General features: G+C 40.9%; 1 protein-coding gene across 12 annotated transcripts in view; it reads left to right on the top strand.

Annotated features, from left to right (window-relative positions):
• Window positions 1-18,024, top strand: part of LOC129738847 (polypyrimidine tract-binding protein 2) — a 595,573-nt gene that overhangs the window by 102,861 nt on the left and 474,688 nt on the right. For 6 of the 12 annotated variants that reach the window (XM_055730258.1, XM_055730246.1, XM_055730191.1 and 3 more), the window contains exon 1: window positions 10,803-11,546. The exons of 5 other annotated variants lie outside the window; for them this stretch is intronic. The gene's annotated coding sequence lies outside the window, so the exon portion shown is untranslated. Of the gene's footprint in view, window positions 1-10,802; window positions 11,547-18,024 lie in introns of those variants that run through there. One more of the 12 variants, XM_055730214.1, reaches the window with a different exon arrangement.

The following is an 18,024-nucleotide window of genomic DNA, read 5'->3' as shown; positions in this document are numbered from 1 at the left end:
AGAAATATTCAATTGAACAGCTTTGATTCTGAATATATAAACAAGTTGTCGTTCAGGTATTAAAAACTTTATTTTTTTAAACAACGTTCAAAAAGTTTCTCTGCTATTTCAGTCTAAAAAAAATCATAAAACAATGTTTATTTACTACATCCTACGTTTCGGCATGTATATTTTACCTTTATCAAGGAATCTGGCGTGTTGGCTAGTTTTCCAACATTTCTGGATCAGTCGATAGGATATTTAAATATTTTTGAAACAACTCTCACGAGGATTTACTATTTAATCTAGGTAACAGTAGTTCCCAACACCTGCTTTAACAACTGTCAGTGCACTTTAAGGTTTAACGTTACTTTTCGCCATATTGTATATCATGGAAGGATGGTGGTTAAAAAGCGAATTTCACACCCCATTTGAACTGGTTTCCGAGGAATTTAACCCCAACAATAATGGTACACAAGGATACACACACATTTGCTGTCATTTATGTATGTATATTGTTTACAGATAAAAATCAAATGAGAGCAAATTAGTACCACGTGCCTACCCCCCGTTTTTGTGCTGCCGAAGGTGACGAGGGTGTTTTGCTCATAAAATTAATTTTCAGAAACTATAAAAAACGGTCGGTTCCCCTTTGTGGCAATGAAAGCCGTTCATTGCCAAGTTGGCTGGTGCCGGAACGTTCTTTTGACTGGCCCACGCAGTTTTTTCCCTTTTGGAAAAGCGTAAAGGATGTCGGTAGTTCTTCCATTCGTAATCAATAACAAACTTCCCCCCTCGGATCGGCATGGGTTCCGCAGTCAGTAATGTCCCCCATAAAGATTAATCGGCTAGCATAAAAGTCGGTGGGAAGTCGTCCTGTCTATCGTTCGATTGCGTTCCGGTAGGCAAAGTGAGTAGTTGGTGTGCACAGGTGTGCAAATTGACACATGCACCCAGGCTCAACAAGTGACACATACACTGAAGAAAATAACCTGTAGAGAACGGGTGAAATTTACTATCGATGGCACCCCAAAAATAGCGCACGCAGTCCAGGAGGCATTTTAATTAAATCATTCGGCTGTCATGCTGAGGGGAAAATTGAAGCCTTAAAGTGGTACACCTTCGGGAGCAGCGGATCTGGAACAACCTGTCATGGCCGATGACAGGCGTTTGCCCGGGAGCGAGCGATATGATGCAGTTCAGCCCGATCAAATCGATAACCTGCCACCGGCGATGGCGATGGAATGATGAAGTCTATAAATTAAACCTTGACGCGGACACATCACACGTTCCGTACCCGCCGTACGAATGGTTTGTGTTGTCCCGCTGACAGGGAAAACGTTCCACTGGTTTATAAATCATGTTAATAAAATCCCGAACGCACACACGCGTCTTCCTCGAGTGACATCTACCGGGAAGATCGGAACCTATGGCTGACGCAAAATATGCGTCCATTTCAATTAGTCATTGTCGTAAATATTTCGCATAACACCACACAACACCAGGTTGATTTTCCTCCTGTTCCTACTCTCCCCAACCGCCATTTTGGATTTGAGATTAGACATTCACAGAAAAAAAACCCTACACATCCCCCAGATCTGTATGATGTTCGAGAGAAAAAAATGTAAACATTTCTCGACATCATTTGATCGTACCCATAAAGACGGAACATAATAAACCACCCACCTTCGGACAGAAAATCTTCAAACATAAGAACGGTGTAGGCTGACGGTTCCCATTTTTTACCACGCATCTAAAATTTCCCTAAAGAAGCTAAAGGGGCACTAAAACTGTCACCCGGTTGACAGTTGGATGGCCGTAACGCGGGGACCTATCGGCGTGAAGTGTAAGTACCCACTCTTAATACATTGTGCGGAAAGAATCGGACCCTAGGGAACAGTTTGGGTCGACAAACCTACCTACATGTGCACATTTGTTGTGGACGTTTTGTTTTTGTTTGGACCATTGATTAAGCGCTTCAGATAGAACAGGTTGGTTCTGCTACTTTGTTTTTTTTTTCAAGCGGGAGCCGTAAAAGTGACTGTCAAATTTCGTTCAGCAATTAATCAGTAGGTACTTTAACAGCTCTGACAGTTTCGCCCATCGAAACATCAACAAACGGAGTGGATAAATTGTCAAACAAGGATTAATTCGGCTTGCTAGGAATCTTTTTATTGTCAACTCGTGATCACAATTTCAAACAAATGTTTACCCAATCGATTTGTGTTTATTATTATTATCATTCTGTGGCATTCTTGTATTGATAAAACCAGGGCAGGTGAATGGTTACCATCAAGTAGCCAATGTCACGCAATATTGATATATTTGTAGGTATCCCTGTCATGCAACACATGTATCATATCACCGTGACATGTGGTAGGATATCGCGACATTTGCAGTTGAGTGACATCCAAGCCTATGTGATCGTTATTTTATTATGCTCTCTGTCAAATCCAAAACCAAAATCTAAAAATGCTGTAATGCTCCAATACTGAAATACTTCACGTTTATATAACGTTGTGATATTTTTGCTTTTGGGAAGAACTAAAACATAAAAAAAATCTACACAAACCAGCGTTGGAGATTATTTTTGATGAGTCCTGACTAACTGACTTTTTCTCATTATCTCTATGTATTGGAAATTTTTGCTCCCAATGGAACAATGACTAGCTAGGTATCTCTTTTCAGGGTCAACTTCACTTGTTGCTGGGTGAACAAACTACTAGGGGGAAACTATCAAACGAATGGAACTTGAACCAAAATGTACTCTTAAGGGAGTTTCGTGGGTGTTATTAGTTAAATGACGCATAAATTTTAACATTTTATTGCAGTAAACATTTAAGGAGGATCAGGGGTCAGGAATAAGTGAAATTCTTCTTGTCCACAAACGGTGATGGGATCTGGATCGATGGCGATGACGATGAATATAGTCGAGTTGGCGGTCGGGTTTTAGATGGTGGTCGTCCTTTGATGCACGCTGTAATACTTTCGCCACGGTTGTCTTTTTTCTGAGGCCGAACTTACAACGCGTCCTGCTTTTCCGTTTTGGAAAAAACAGCCGGAACTAGGGCCAAGGTGATAATAGGACTTTCGGAGTGGGTTCCTGTGAAGTGCCTGAACCATGAACGCGTTGATCCTACAATGAGATATGCAATCAGAGAATAGGGCCTTTTAATGGCTGGGCCCTGTAGGAATATCGTTCCGGAGAACTCTTCGGAGACCAGATGCCAGGCTCCATCCAACCAAGAGCGAGAGTTTGATGATTTTTGATGCTCAAAGAATGAATAAAATAATCACGAGTTTTTGATTTATATTTAATCGATACTAACCTGAAGTACATATGACTTATTTTTAGTTTCTCGGTGCATGAAGCGAATGTGTCGAAGCTCCCACTTGCTATGTCCGGCTTCTGCATCCAGCTAGAGTTGGTTTAGTTGTGCTTCTCCTGAGCTGTTTCTAAATTAACTTGTTAACAATTGCACTAGCTTCCCAAATCGTGCTGAGTGCGAGCTTCAGGAAATTGTGATCCGTTGTGGAAAACTGACCGAAAATACTTCACAAATCAGCAAGCACGAACATGTAACGCGCACGAATGTCATGCAACAAAAATTTCTGTCAGCTACACTACGACAGAAAAATGGAATGCTATGACCGTTTCGTTGATGATAGGATTCTAAAAAAGATGATATTGACATAGGCTACCATGTTAAGGTCGGGCGATAGCGAGCGACATTTATCAGCACTGGATAAAACTGATCAAGTGCCCCCGAGTAATTGATTAGCACCCGCTCTCTTGATTTCATTCAAATACAACGTAATTTAAAAAAATACAACGACGAAGTCTGATAAAACGGATAAAACACCCACAATTTCTCTACTTCAGACACATTTTAGCAGTAACTACGGCCTAACAACAAAGGGTGAGAATAAACCGAATAAACACACTCGACTCGGACTCGGAACAGCTCGAGAGTTGATGAAATAAGTGTTTGAGAAAGAGCCTAGACAGACTCACGTCATGATGGAGGCAGAGGCACCGCGCATCGTACCACCTCTGAAGATGACCCTTAAACCAATTGACTGTACTTGACCTTTGCTAACTCAACTCGTTTGGCACATATATTAAGTGTTCTCCCCATTCGCTCGTTCGTCGTATCGTCGTGATTGGGAATGTTTCGGAAGACTGCCTTCAACAACAGCATCACCCATACGGATAACAAGCGCGCTAGAAACTCTACAGCGTCGCGCTAAAGCGGATTTCCTCTACTGCCGTATTATGCTAATCATCAGCTGGCCAACTAATTCGATGTTTCCGATTCCGATCGGACCCAGAGATCGCTGGGTTCTAGCTATAGACAGACAACCCACCGACAAGCTCTTATAATTATAGAAAACCGAATCAACAGGTGTCGTCACCGTCTTTCCCTACCGCTTCACGTTCCCAAATTCTGCTGGAGCCATCACCGAACGTGCCCTGTTGTTGACGCTTGTTGAGCCACCTTGGACTATTAGCAGCAGTTGACGCTAATAAAACTTGCCAGAAGGGGGGGAAGCAATAAAAAAAATCAGCTTGTGTGTCACCCAGCGCCGTTGTCGTGATAGCAGTGCGCGCTCACTCCATTCGCCATTATAAAAATACTAACTGGCAGAACCGAAGCGACGGAGAAGCCGAAATCCCTCGGTTGGACACTAAACACAGAACCTAATCGCCGGAACGAATGTCGGTTGGTATCATCGAAGTCATAAAAAAAACTGCTAAACAGTTGGATTTGCTTTCCTGGGTGCCAGCTTCATAGCTGCTCGCCGGTCATAACGACCCGCCTTTTCAGCTGGAATAGTTCTCTATGATGTTTGGTGGGTCTTTGGATGCGGCTAAACATGAGTTTTGTCACCTGCTGTTGAACTCTTTGGATAAATGGCGTCAAGTTAATAGGTGTAAAATATTGAAATTAGAATACCTGAAACAGCACACTCGTATTGCCGCAGGGAAGTTAAGCGAAACACATTTTATTACTCTATTGTTTGACCTGACTATTTGTTCGGAGTAACATTTCGAGGTGTTCCTATCAATTCAAGAGATACAACTAATATTTGCCTGCTTATATTCTGGTTTAAATGAGTTATTGTATTTCTACAAAAAACAAACGAAACCAGTTATCATCTATTGTTGTTTAGGTTGATACAACCAAAAATCAAAATATCTGCATTGACAAAGGAAACGTTCGTTTGAGAGTCTCATATAAGAGCCGAACACTACTCGATAAAAAAAAACCCCTGCTGGATCTGGATGCTCCGTTGCGCTCTTGCGCTGCGCCGTGCATCATCCATACACCACGATGCGCTCGTGGAAATGATGAATCCTCTCTCGTGTTTCGTGCATCTTTCTACTAAATATCGATGATGAAGCCGCCTAACACGTTTTCGTGTTTTATACTATGTACAAGTTGATATCATTGTATTCGGAAGGGGTTGACGTTCGTTTCGTTTGTTGTTCTGTCGCGATATCGCACCGCACCGACTCAGATAAAGGCAGAGGCGGATTTTTAACACATACTAACGCACAACACAGCCGAAGAAGATTCTTCGTTAGCACGATCGCAGATTGTTGATAGCTAAGATTAGACCAGGAAAGATAAAACGTCTTCATCTTTAACGGGTTTAACCCTTATCCGCTCTTGAGTGTCAATATGACACTATTGGGAGTTTGGCGGCTTGTAACTTTATTCGGGTGCATCCAAATAATACAATTTCTTAGGGGACCCTCAATGAATTCTTGAAATCTTTAATTTTGCATCATTACACACCTTGAAATCCCAGAAAAAATCTCTAATCAGACCTTGAGTGTCAATTTGAAACTCCTCGCCTAAAACCGCTATATGTCTCTTGTGCCTCAACCGATTTTTACAAATTTATAGCTTACGCTAATACGCAAAACCCAAATCTTCGTGGATACAATCCCAATTTACTCTTACGACATATAACATTATTTCTCACGGGCCCGTTTCCTACCATAACATCCAAACAATAACACAATAATCACAGCTCGGACGGCACAGATTTATCACAGCTTTATATCACGGGAATGTCTGGCAACCCTGCCTGGTTGCACTGCTCCACGGGCACGCGCCACTGCCCGGAGCACCTCCGCTGTCTGCTTCCGGCTGGTTCTTTTCCGGCTTGGCCCGACCAACTGAGGTGGATCCAACAGTGCCTTTAGCTCCCGAACAACGCTCGGCTCTCCAACAACGACCTGCCGTTTAATAATCATGGCTTTACTTTCACCTTTTATCAGACAAACAAAATTATTACTCAACAAACCATTAAGCACTATTATACGCCGCATATGGGAAGTATATAAGCATTTCAGTGCCTATTAGCCGTAAAAACGTTTACAAATGCTAATTGGCCCTGTGACATTCAAACTTCAACTAAGCTCTATATGAGCTTAGATAGTCAATGTCAGTGCCTTTAACCGGCTTTGTGGGTGTCATTTCCCAAAAAAATGAAAAGAAAAACAAAAGTCAACATAATCAAAAATCATAACAATCTTCAACGTACCCTTCTATTGAGAAGAATTTCCTAAGCAGTCAAAATAGTCTTCGATATTAAAAAAGGACAAGAAAATAGATGATAAGGTGCTATAACCGAGCTGCTTAATTTTCTACTACCAGAAGGCAACGGTGGACCTCCCGGGAGCTGTCGAAGATCACTGAGGACCGCGAAGCTATCGCCTACGTCACTCATCATGAAAAGTGGAAGAACCTTGGGAGATTCTTTAAGTGATGCAGTTATGAAAGCCCGGAGGAAACTTGCACTGTGCCTAGGATCATGTTCCTGAAAGAAGTTCTTTTTTGTAGAATAAGCTCTACGAAATTGAATTAATCATTTTTGTACTGTACGTATGAATCTGATAGAATAATATCAGTTCAGGGCAACGGGAGAGTATTTCAATTTTAATACCACTATTTTTCCCAGGTTGACTAAGATTGCTGGATTAGACCAAGTAGCAGATGTGCTGGCAACTGCCAAGACAAGAGTTCGATTCCTGTGCCTAGAGCAATATTCCATTCGAAAAAAAAATCAGCAGCTAGGGAAAGAAGGTATGAAAGAGATAAAGAAACGAATAGCAATGGAAAAAAAGACAAAAAACATAAACAACTTTTTTATTTTTTTTTGGTGTTTTTACCTGTGGGTTGTACCCATTGGAAAAATATTTGACAAGCCGTATACCGGCCGCAATACACGCCAAAAGTGGCCTTTGGGTAGCCCGTAAGTCGAATATAGAGCTTTTAGGCTTTGTAAAATAGTTATATATTCGATTATACGGCTGACTAAGGGCCATTTTTAACGGCCTAATGGTTACTGTTACTTGGGTACTCACCCACGAGGGGTTGTTGTCTTCTTCCAATCAAAACTTCCAACGAACCGGATGATAGCCGAGCTAGTGGTTATGTTCCGGCACTGAAAATCGGAATGATTTTGATGCAGTTTGGAGCGAAAACTTCGATTTGAATCACTCACCAATTATTCTTTCGTCTTCCAATTTTCTTTTTGCTAGTGGCACGGAAATGCCTTCGACCGGCGTCTTTTCCGCTGGAGATGGTTCTATTTGCTGCTGGATCGTCCGCTATCTCCCATTGCCTAGTGGAAGGAAACTGTTTTTATCCGAACCATTTGGAGGCTCTCAAGTTGTCTCACCTCTTCACCAAACCAACTTGAATCGGGCTTCAGTTTGTTGGCTTCGACTCTGGGAAGTAAGCGATGGACAGTAACTCCACGACGTTCCGCGAAACACAATCGCGAAACACAATGCGCTCGATTTGTTTCGTTCCACTGATTTTGTTTTGTTTTGTTTTTTCCGATTCTTGTTTATGTTGTTCACGTGGTTTTGTTTGACATCTTACACTCTAAATTATAAATACTCAAGTTTGGCTCAATTAAACACAATTACTTCACGCTCAGTATCAAACAACCACAATAGCTTAATTATAACGCTACAAACTCCGTAATCGAACTCAAATATGTTCCTCAGATGTTATCACCTATAACACTTCAGTATTCTGTTATTCAAAGTCTAAGAAAAAAAATAATACGGAAAAACAAGCTTCTGAGTTTGTAGATCAGCTACGAAATGCTCAAAAAAAATTCGCTTAGTATCCAAGAAAGCTGAAGTTAGAAACTAATCGTTGCACATAAGGCTATATTTTTTTGAAATTTTTCAAGATCATGGCCAGAAAAAATGTAAAAAAGTAATGAAAACCCGTACTTTTGAAAATTTTTGAAAGATTATTGAAAAGTTGACGTAATTTGGCACATTTTGGAATCTTTTGATTGTCAGAAAACGAAACACTGAATATTTGACAAATTTTGAAAGATAGCTGTTTATCGAACTTTTTGTCAATTTGCAATTTTTCAGATTTTCTTGCACTTAAAAACAACTTTGTACACCTTGTCCACCTTCTTCGCCGCAGAAAGCCAGTTTGCCTTGAACTGTTACTCGTCCTTAGCAGTTTTTTTTGGTCTTCTTTAGGTTCCGCTTGACAATAGCCCAGTATTTCTCAATTGGGCGGAGCTCTGGCGTGTTGAGAGGGTTCTTGTCCTTGGGAACCACCTGCACGTTGTTGGCGGCGTTCCACTCCATGGCCTTTTAACCGTAATGATAAGATGCCAAATCCGGCCAAAACAGTACGGAACAACCGTGTTTCTTCAGGAAAGGCAGCAGACGTTTATTTAAACACTCTTTCACGTCAATTTCTTGGTTGACAGTCCCGGAAGCTATGAAAATGCTGCTTATCAAGCCACAGGTACAGATGGCTTTTCAAACCAGATATTTCTTCGCGAACTTTGACAGTTTCATGTGCTTGAAAATATTTGCTACCTTTACCCTTCCTTTTGCCGTATAAAACTCCTGTCCCGGAAGCTGCTTGTAGTCGGCTTTGACGAAGGTTTCGTCGTCCATTACCACGCAGTCAAACTTCGTCAGCATCGTCGGGTACAGCCTCCGGGATCGTGCTTTGGCTGTCGTATTTTGTTTATCATCGCGACTTTGAGTCACTTCCTTCTTTTAAGTCGATAGTCCGGCTCGTTTTTTGGCTCGATGCACGGTTGTAGACGATACACCCAGCTTATTTGCGGCATCTCGGAGAGAGAGGTTAGGGTTTCGCTTGAAACTACCGGCAACTCTCTTTGTCGTCTCAGCAGCTTCCGGTTATCGATTTCCCCCCGATTCAGACTACCTGGCTGTCGACATACGTTCCCTAAACACTTCAATTACATTTTTAACGGTTGATTTGGCAACTATTAGCGATTTTGCTTTGCTTTGCGTGTGAGTAGCTCGGATTTTCGCGATGCGCGAGCAAAATTTTGATACGCTGCTCTTCTTCCTTGGACGGCATTTTGACAACTGAAGAGTGAATTCCAAAATCAAAATAGGAGCAACATTCTACACACACACACACACACACCTTCAAAATGAGGGGTGTTCAGGTTTTTTAAATGCAAAATTGAAAGAAAAACGTCAAGTTGATATTGACCAAGTTTTGACCGTATCACCCTTTAGAGGGCTATTCAGATTCAATTGAAACTTAGAATAAAAAAAAGTGTTCCATAGCCGTTTTTCGCTTTGAATTCTGCCGTGCTTTAATCTTTATTATTATTAATGTTTGTTTCAAATTTCAACAAGATTCATCTTTACTTGAAACTTCGTGAGATCATATGGTGTTCGAAATGATTTAACCACACTTTTTCAATTTTCGCTTGACTTTTGCCCAATTTCTTTCGATGGAACCCCAAGCAACCAGAATTCCCTTAAAAAGGGTTCATAGAAGCTTGGTCAGCTCTCGTTTGTGTCTGACGAGAATGCCTATCAGTCCAAAATTTAAGTTCTTAAAGCTACTTTGAAGTTCGCTTAAGTGGTTGAAGAGAATGCTATTCAGCCAGATTGCTCCGACAACCAGATGACAGATTGCTTTTACTTCGGAAGTCCGAACTTCCGCCTTCCGACAAAGGAAAATGAAGTACTAGATTGTCGGAAGTCTGTCTTCAGCTGTCAGTTCACCAGCGACGTTTCTAAAAATGTTTATTAATATGCAGCATCTCTATGCAACATTCGGTGCTCTTATCCAGGCACATGTACACAATTGATCCACGCGGTCCATGCACCCACAAGTTCGGGTTCGACTAACTAAGCGCGCAATCTTTGGATTTTAACTATCTTTAAGCATTAGAAGAATCGTTTTTTCGGAGAAAATTATATCGAGGGAGAAGAAGATACCGATCTTCGACGATGACGAGAATGAAAAGAGAGATAGAGAGAGGGAGCGAAATCAACACATACCATTCCACGCCGCGACACCCAACACGATATTCGTCATCGTCCCGCGTCCGTCACCGACTTGAATTGGATCTGTGGCTGGCTGTTTGGATGGAGGATGATTCGTTCTACTGGATACTAAACTATAAACGGCAACACGTTGTAGAGGTTGTTTGTACCTACACACGAGGAGCTGAACTTTTATTTTGTTCTCTTTAATTTGCTGTTGACTGAGGGGTCGAATGCGAGAGTGTGTATCGGGTTTTTTTTGCTCGCTGTTGCGTGTAGTTTCCTCCTCAATTTCGGTGTATTTGACAGTTTTCCGCTTTGTTGGTGTGGGACTGTTGTTGTTTTTGTTGGTCGTTTTCTGTTGCCGTATTGGATACACACAACAGAACACTGCACAACACACGGTCATGTCATGGATTGCTTCGATCGTCTCGTCGGCACGGATTGGTTGGTTTGGTGGAGTGTGGACGGTTGCTCGGAGAATAAACCAATTCTGCCGCGCCGACGACAGTCGAGACAAACGAGTCGTCAAGATCGTGTGTATTTGCGCTCTTATTGCCTTAGCAGGTTTCGATATTTCACGGCGGGATCCCCACATTTTTTGTTGCCTTAATTAAGTTCCGGCAAGCGTCGTTGGCCCAAAATTTATTCCGCGGTTTCGCGATAGAAGTTCCGTATAGTTTGATTGAGTCCGGTGAGTTTGATTTGATTCCCCCGGCCTTCGTCGGGTGTTTCTGCTGAGGTTTCATTTTCGGTAAAACATCACATTCAGCGCTTCCTTCGGTTGCTTTGTTGTGCCTCTTCGCGGTGATTTGTTTGCACAAATTTGCACAGTGTTCGTTCTGTTTCCAACTGGAAACGATTCGGTTGCTGAATTTTATTTTGGAGGTCTTCCAAGAATCAATTGGATTCTTCTTCAGTGATCGAAAGTTGCTAAAATTGGCAGCCATTCGGCTGAGTGAAAGTGTGTATTCTAGCAGTTATCGGGCTAGGTTCTAAATTAGAATCGGTGAATATCCTCCAGAAGCACGTTGTCTTCCAAAAAAAAGCACCAAACCAATTGTGAAGAGCAAAAAATCGGTTGAGCTTGTGTGTGGGTTCCGGTCTGGTTTGCAGTGAAACGGGCAAAGTAAAATCCAGGATAACTAATTGTTGAGTCTTCCTGCTCAAGGCGAACACCAGAAGTTCCAGTATTCAAGGAGTATCTATCTAGACAGCTTCTACGAGGAAAAACTAACTAATTTGCGTAAGTTTCTACCTGTCTCTTGCATTCTCAACCATTTATTCATGCTAAAAAAGACACTAGATTGTAGCTAGTTTTTGTTCATTTATCATCGAAAACATTTTCTTCCTAACGCCTTCGCTGGAGCGAAGCTGAAAACTTTATCCATTTAAAACTCACACCATCACCTGGTAGTATAATTGTTTCCCATTTTTCATATTTCAATTTAAAAATCATTTTTATTTTCCCCCAGAAGCAAACTTTTTATTTAACTATCGTTTTCCTTTCTTTGTGATGCTTTTGTAAATACTTTCCGATGGCCAAAAGGAGACCCGATGTGCCAGTGGGTTGTTGATAACTTGAAAAAACTTCCTAACAATTATTTTTGTTTTTCAACTGTTAATATTACGTTAAAACGCCGGTTCATGGGTTCCGAGCCTGTTTTTACCTGAAGTAGAACCTAAAATAACACAGAAACAAAAAAAAAACTAAACAGGTAAAACACAAATCATTGCGTCACGTCAACGAAAACCATTCCTGCGCTCTCTGCCTCTGTGGCCGTCCTCCTGCTATTTCCTATTTTTGAGCCATGTTTTTCATTTCTGTCTGCCGTCCTCCGTGTGTCCAGTCAGAATTTGCGCTTGCACAAACAAAAAAAAATGCAGCCCATAAAACGTTCAGAACCTTAACCCCTCGGCAGAATATAAACATCGTCAAACGGGCACGTGCACACAGCAAAGGTACGCACTCACACACGCACACGTAAACACACACACTAATTCAACGAACCCTCTCTTTCCTCTTTTCGTGTGGCTGTGATCTTCATCGGCTGCTGCTTGTTGCAGCAGCAACAGTGGGCGAAGTTCTCTTTTTTCGGGTTTTCCTTCTGTTGATCTGGTCTCCTCACTCACCCAACATTATCCCGCACACCTTGCTTACATCTCGCGGATAGCATAATATGATCTCTCGTCTCGCAAGCGAGGGGGAAGCAAATCAGACGGCACATGGCATGGCAGGGCACACCAATACACAGGACGCTCTTCACGCGGCTGATTTCGCCGCTTAATTGAAGCGAGCGGACCCTGAAATTCGCTCAAAAATTTTAATTCTAGCGACAACGACGCGCTATTGTCCGTGCGCTAATCATCTTCCATTTTTATTGGGAGCGATAAAACAAATTCGAAAGGTGTGCGCAGTTCAACTATTGCTTTGAAGAGAGACATCTCGGTGCGACGATTTAAATTCGCTTGATTTTTCGGTTCGTGTGGTTCGGACCGGCATATTGTCCATTTAAATGAAATTTTTAGGAACTTCACTGGTGAACTGGCAACAACACACAGACTTCCGACAATCTAGTACTTCAGTTTTTTTTGTCGGAAGTCCGGTCTTCCGAAGTTAAATTTGCATTTAAGTAAAATTTTAGAAACGTCGCACACAGGGGTAAATGAACCTAATAAGCGATCAAAATTATTTGCGGACAAACGGTAAACGATAGACATTTGATGTCTTCGCAACATTTTTATATTTTTTGATGATCTATCAAATTCTTGAAAGAAAAAAGTGATTTTTTCACCTGGAAGGGAGATAAAAAAATTATTTCTTGAAATAATTAGTTTAGCGTCTTGATGTCTTCACAAAACTAGTAGTTCTTATTATTTCAAGCAAGTTTGTTCAAGACATCATAAAGATCGCATGAAATTCAAAAAAGTTACGAGCATTTAAAAAATAACGAGAATTTTAACAAGTAATTTTGAGTTTTTATTTAATATCTTTTTAAGTATACGATTTACAAACTTGGTATATTTGAGAAAGTTGTTCAAATTGTTAAAACACACAATTTTGTAGAACATATCAAATACATATTTCAACTAAGAAAGGAGATATACTGCAAAATATCCAAAATAATGCCTTTTTTCAGTAAGTTATAACCTTAAGAGTTCGGACGAGTTCGGATAATTTTTTGAGTGGATTTTGTTGGTCAAGTTATTGGCTTTCCATTGATATATAAATTAAACATTAGTTTTGAATAGATTTTCTGCAAACTAGCAATCAATAATGAGCTTTTTCCTTTAGAAACACTTAAAATTCGAAGAAAAAAAACCTCAATTTTTCCTGTTTTTAGAGGAAAAAGCTCATTTTTGATTGCTTGTTTGAACAAAATCTATTCAAAACTAATGTTTAATTTATATATCAATGGAAAGCCAATAACTTGACCAACAAAACCCACTTAAAAAATTATCCGAACTCGTCCGAACTCTTAAGGTTATAACTTACTGAAAAAATGCATTATTTTGGATATTTTGCAGTATATCTCCTTTCTTAGTTGAAATATGTATTTGAAATGTTCTACAAAATTGCGTGTTTTAACAATTTGAACAACTTTCTCAAATATACCAAGTTTGTAAATCGTGTACTTAAAAAGATATTAAATAAAAACTCAAAATTACTTGTTAAAATTCTCGTTATTTTTTAAATGCTCGTAACTTTTTTGAATTTCATGCGATCTTTATGTTGTCTTCAACAAAGTTGCTTAAAATAATAAGATCTACAACTTTTGTGAAGACATCAAGACACTAAACTAATTACTTCAAGAAATAATTTTTTTATCTCCCTTCCAGATGAAAAAATCACTTTTTTCTTTCAAGAATTTGATAGATCATCAAAAAATATAAAAATGTTGCGAAGACATCAAATGTCTATCGTTTACCGTTTGTCCGCAAATAATTTTGATCGCTTATTAGGTTCATTTACCCCTGTGTGCGTCGCTGGTGAACTGACAGCTGAACACAGACTTCCGACAATCTAGTACTTCATTTTATTTTGTCGAAAGTCCGGATCTCCTAAGTAAAATTTAGTGCTGGCGCGATGATATTGTGCATTTAAATTAAATTTGGTTTATGTCGTTGGGTAGGAAGGCAGATCACAGACTTCCGACAATCTAGTACTTCTCTTTCCTTCACAGAAAGTCGGATGTCTGGACTTCCGAAGTAAAATTTAGTGATGGCGCGATAAAGAGTTAATTTCCGACACATTACGGGCCGAAATATACCTTCACCTGAAATCTCTGAACTCCGCATCCCAAAATCCGCTACAAAACATTCATTTGAAGGTTAGGTGTTAAACTTGCATGAATAAAGCCACCACCACCATTTACTCATACCTCTGATCCAAACGCCTTGAAGTCTGACCTCCCCTATAATACTTGTCGAAGCACCCACTCATCCACTTTGAGTTACGACTCGGATGGTTCCTGATGAAGCCGGCGATGCTACATTTTCGACTCTACTGACTTGACCGACCTCGAAAGTCTCCGTACTCCGAGGTCAATCCCCATACGGAGAACAGGTCATTTTCCCTGTGATATCCACGGGGTGGAGGGCGTAGCATTTCATGTCTTATCTTCGCAGTCTTACTCGTCAGAAACGGCACTTCACGATCGATGAAGTTTTCCTTACATGTACGCTACGCATGGTCGAGATGCTTTACGCAGTAGACTATACCTTAACTTAGTAGTTACAGTCGTTAGTTTGGACACACTACTGGCTGGAACAAATATCAATTTCTTCTTTTGTCACCCCCCACTTCGAAATTTCCTAAAAACCCGAAAGGGGGAAATAAATAAAGTTTGAAGTAATTTATGAATATTTCGATAAAAAATTCAAATATCTGAAAGATTACAAGACCAAACAACAAATTCAAGAAGATGAGAGTTATTCCACCATTTGTTTTCTCGATGTGATTGAATTATTTGATAAAAATTTACTTGATTTATAAGTTTTGTGCAACGATATAGTATGCTATTTTGTTGCATACAAGCTTCCGTGCAATTTATTCCAATTTATTTGTTTTTCGCATTATTTTTTATTGTCCCCCCTTCGCGATGTTCCAACTCCGAGTGACAAAAGAAGGATTTGCCTAATCCGTCTAACTCCGGCCTAATCCGTCTAACTCCGACGCTACTCGGCACTTTCGAGACGAAGATTCTGACGACCCCGATAGTTGCGCCAGAGGCCATTTAGTCGACATTCGACTTTTCCAAGGCTTTCGACAAAGTACACAACAGCATAGCAATAGCAAAGCTTGAACACTACGGGTTTTCTTCATGGATAGTAAAATAGCTGCATTCCTACCTTGTAAAACGCCAATGCTACATAAACATCAGAGGAACACACTCTACAGTATTCGACATGCCATCTGGTGTTCCACAAGGTAGTTACCTAGGGCCGCTTATCTTTGTGCTTTTCATAAATGACATAGTTTCCTACATCAACTCGACTTAACTACTGTATGCCGATGACCTAAAAACTATTGTTCTGGTGTGATACGCGTGGGGTGGAAGTGAATAGTGGAAAGTGTAAATGCATAAGTTTTTTTAGGACTAGAGCATCAATTGTATTCGACTATTCGCTCAGGGACTCCACATTAGAAAGAGTTTCAACGATAAAAGATCTCGGAGTTACCTTCGATCAAAAGCTTTCGTTGGCCCAGCATATCTCGACGACCACTGCAAAAGCGTTTGTCTTATTCGTATTTCTTTGTCGAAATATACTGAGCTTTGAAGGCCCCTATGCCCTTAAAACAGTGCTTTGCTCGTTAGTACGAAGTGTCCTGGAATACGCTGCACCTGTTTGGGCACCTTAACAATCCGTTCACATCTAAAGAAACGAGAGGGTCTAGATAAAAATTCTCTGTTATGCATTGCAAAAGTTTCCCTGGCGAGATTTTGTAGGTTTACCATCTTATTCCGAGAGATGTGGTCTTCTGTCACTGACGTCTTTGAGCCATAGAAGGACGAACTTGCAACGGATTTTCGTATACGACATCTTAACAAACGTTATTGATTGCCCGCAATTACTGTAATCTCTCAATCTACACGCTCCAGCTCGACAACTGCGCCATTCTTTCCCACCTTTTCGAATTCAGCATATCAAACCCAATTCTTGAACGTTCGATCCGTGATCTAACCAATTTTAAATAGATATATGTGACTTAGGTTAATTCTTGATTTTAAGATTTTAAGTCTGTATGGCTTCACGGTCAAAGACTCCAAATAAAATCAAAAGTTATCAGGCTCTACCAACGAGCTCGTCTTTCTGCATCACCTCGACTAGGTAATTGACCTTTGAGGTCTCCAATCCCTTCATTGCGTGCCTGGGGAGCCCCCTGGGGAGCTTTGAGAGCCTGTAAGGAGTCGGTAAAAGATCCCAAAATTACCAATTTTTGATGAATTTCTAAACAAATTTCTTTGAAAATACTCTTAGTGAGGCGTTGAACTCTAAAATATTGAGGTAGGGGGCGGTGAGTGGAAAAAAAATTAAAGGTCACTGTCCCAGACGGACCACTTGAATCGGATCCATGGCTTCTTTAGGTCTTCATCGTTTATCTTATTGTACAGCTTGAAGTATTAGTCGTACATGGCCTGTTCCTCTCTCAATTTGGGTTCCCGTAAGTTGATCTTCAGCTTGTAATTCCATCCAAGTCGTCTCTACTACTACTCCCAGTACTACGACAATACAGTATGACTCCAAAACAGATGTTGAAAATCTTCAAGCAGTCGGTTTTGGGTTGTTCTTAACGTTTTTTGAGGTGTTTTTGGGGGTGTATAAGCTCTAACCTTCATCGGTCATCGGTTCATCGGACGTAAAAAATGCAGTAGTTCAGTATACCTTATATTAGAAAGTTGTACGCTGTAACCAGTGCGACGTGTTCAGAAGCTCGAGATCACTAAGGATCAACGTTGGTAAAGGTGCTTATGTGGAGTAAGGCGGACCGCGAGCAACAGATGGCGCAGACTACGAAAAGGCATGGGCAGCCATAGGCGGGCTACACAGTAAAGGCGCGTATTACGAGGACGAAGTCCAAAGCCAGGATCCAGGGCATTGAACTTCAACCACTCCAAAACTGGACAGTGCCAATAACGTAAGAAGTTTGGTGCTACAACCAGGTTAGAAGTGATCGTTATCCCCGAAATTGACGGAAATTTAAAGCGAACGCGAGAATACCGTTCTTGTTTTGATCCATTGCTTCAATCAGGACCCCTTATGCGTGCCTTGATTTCAGTCGTGGTCTCCGGCAGATGAAGGAAGTGGCTAGGTGTCACGGATAGACCCATACGCAGGTCCGGAAGCAACCCAAACGGTCCGGCCTCGAGGGCTTGAAGATCCCTGAGGTATTAAGTAGGGGGTTCTCATTGGTACCGGGCAGGTGAACTAATCCACAGTTTATAACGCAAAGAATATAGTGACCAGTTTGCTTCTCGCCCAAAAATCTCCCAAGCAAATTGCGGCGGCCGCAGAACGCCATCTAGCGACCGTTTTTTTCTGGAAGCTGCCGGAAGTGTGCCTAAACATTAGTCACATCATTCGTGATGAAATCACGAATTGACGTAACCATATTCATGTCGATTGATAAACTCAGTCGAGTCAAAATGGTTCCTCGGAAAGGATGTCTCTTAAAGTGAAACAGTTTTGGGCTGCGTTCCCAAATTTTAATTCGTTGTATC

Source organism: Uranotaenia lowii, chromosome 1, assembly GCF_029784155.1.
Source record: "Uranotaenia lowii strain MFRU-FL chromosome 1, ASM2978415v1, whole genome shotgun sequence".
Classification (NCBI taxonomy): Eukaryota; Metazoa; Arthropoda; class Insecta; order Diptera; family Culicidae; genus Uranotaenia; species Uranotaenia lowii.
Note: the sequence above shows the minus strand (reverse complement) of the source record. Positions and strands in the feature narration are given on the sequence as shown.